We start from the raw sequence: 2,186 nt of genomic DNA on the forward strand, positions 1-2,186 counted from the left end.
TATTTTTAGTAGAGACAGGGTTTTGCCATGTTGGCCAGGCTGGTCTTGAACTCCTGACCTCAGGTGATCTGCCTGCCTCGGCCTCCCAAAGTACTGGGATTACAGGTGTGAGCCACCGCACCTGGCCCTGTGTATTTTCAAATAGTCTGTCTTCAAGTTTACTAATTCTGCTTGATCAATTCTGCTATTAAATGACTCTAATGCATTCTGCAGTATGCCTATTGCATTTTTCAGCTCCAGAATTTCCTCTTCTTTTTAATTATTTCAATCTCTGTTAAATATATCTGATAAAATTCTGAATTCATTCTCTGTATTATCTTTAATTTCTTTCAGTTTCTTCAAAACAGCTATTTTGAATTTTCTGTCTGAAAGGTCACGTATTTGTTTCTCCAGGATAGGTCCCTGGTGCCTTGTTTAGTCCATTTGGTGAGGTCATGTTCTCCTGGAAGGTCTTGATACTTATAGATGTTCATCTGTGTCTGGGCATTGAAGAGTTAGATACTTATTATAGTCTTTGCAGTCTGGGCTTATTTGTACCCATCCTTCTTGGGAAGACCTTCCAGATATTCAGAAGTACTTGGGTGTTGTCATCTAAGCTCTACCTGCTTTAGGAGATTCCCCAAGCCCAGTAAGTTCTTGCAAATTGGTAGAGGTACTGCCTTAATGGTCTTGGAAAAGATCTGGACGAATTCCCTGGATTACTAGGCAGAGACTCTTGTTCTCTTCCCTTACTTTCTCCCAGACAAATGGACTCTCTATGTTCTGAGCCGCTTGGAAGTGGGGGTGGCATGACACAAGCACCCTTATGGCCACCACTAGGACTGTGTTGGGTCATACCTGAAGCCAGCACAGCACTGGGTCTCTCCCAAGTCCTGCTGTAACCACTCCCTGGCTACCACCTATGACCGCTCAAGTCCCTGGGCTCCACAATCAGCAGATGCAAAGCCAGCAAGGCCTGTGTCCTTCCTTTCAGGGCAGCGAGTTCCCCCATGCCCCAGGCAGGTCCAGTGGTGCCATCTGGGAGCCAGGGACTAGAATAAAAAAACCTGAGAAGTCCACCTGGTGTTCTGTTGTATTGTGGCTGAGCTGGTACTCAAACCCAAAAATGCAGTCCTTTCCACTCTTTCTTCCCATTTCCAAAGGTAGAGGAGCCTCACCTCATGGCCACTACAATCACAGGTCCATGGGGAGTACTGCCAGACTACCACCAATGTTCCCTTAAGGCCCAGTGTCTCTTAAGTCAGCTTGTGGTGAATGCTGCCTGACTTGGTACTCACCCTTCAGGATCGTGGGCTCCCTTCTGGCCCGGGGCATATACAAAAATGCTGCTTAAGAGCCAAGTCCTGGAGTCATAGACCCAAGAGCCTTCCTGGTGCTCTACCCTACTGTGGCAGAGCTGATACCTATGCTGTCAGACTAAGTCCCCTTTAATTTTCCCTCCACTTTTCTCAAGCAGGAGTTTCACCCTGTAGCCAGCACAGCTGGGAATGTGCTGTCATCTGAATCCAGCAAGTCTCAGAGTCTCACCCAAGGCCCTTAATATAGTATCTGGGTATTGCTGCTGGTTATTCAGGGCCCAAGGGCTCTTCAATTAGCAGACGATGAATCTTGCCGGGACTGGGTCCTTCCCTTCAAGGAAGCAGGCTTCCTTATGGCTTAGAGTATGTCTAGAAATGCTGTCCAAGAGCTAGGGCCTAGAAAGGGGGCCTCATTACTCTGACCAGTGCCCTATCCTGCTGTGGTTGAGCTGGGTGTGGTGGCACACGCTTGTAATCCCAGCTATTCAGGAGGCTGAGGCAGGAGAATTGCTTGAACCTGGGAGGTGGAGGTTGCAGTGAGCCAAGATCATGTCACTGTACTCTAACCTGGGCGACAGAGTGAGACTCTATCTTAAAATAAGTAAATAAGGCTGGGCGCAGTGGCTCACGCCTGTAATCCCAGCACTTTTGGAGGCCGAAGCGGGCAGATCACCTGAGGTCAGGAGTTCGCCACCAGCCTCAACATGGAGAAACCCTGTCTCTACTAACAATACAAAATTAGCCAGGTGTGGTGGTGCACACCTGTAATCCCAGCTACTTGGGAGGCTAAGGCAGGAGAATTGCTTGAACCTGGGAGGTGGAGGTTGCGGTGAGCCAAGATCGCACCATTGCACTCTGCCTGGGCAACAAGAGCGAAACTCCATCTCA

Source organism: Mandrillus leucophaeus, unplaced genomic scaffold, assembly GCF_000951045.1.
Source record: "Mandrillus leucophaeus isolate KB7577 unplaced genomic scaffold, Mleu.le_1.0 Scaffold67, whole genome shotgun sequence".
NCBI classification, from domain to species: domain Eukaryota; kingdom Metazoa; phylum Chordata; class Mammalia; order Primates; family Cercopithecidae; genus Mandrillus; species Mandrillus leucophaeus.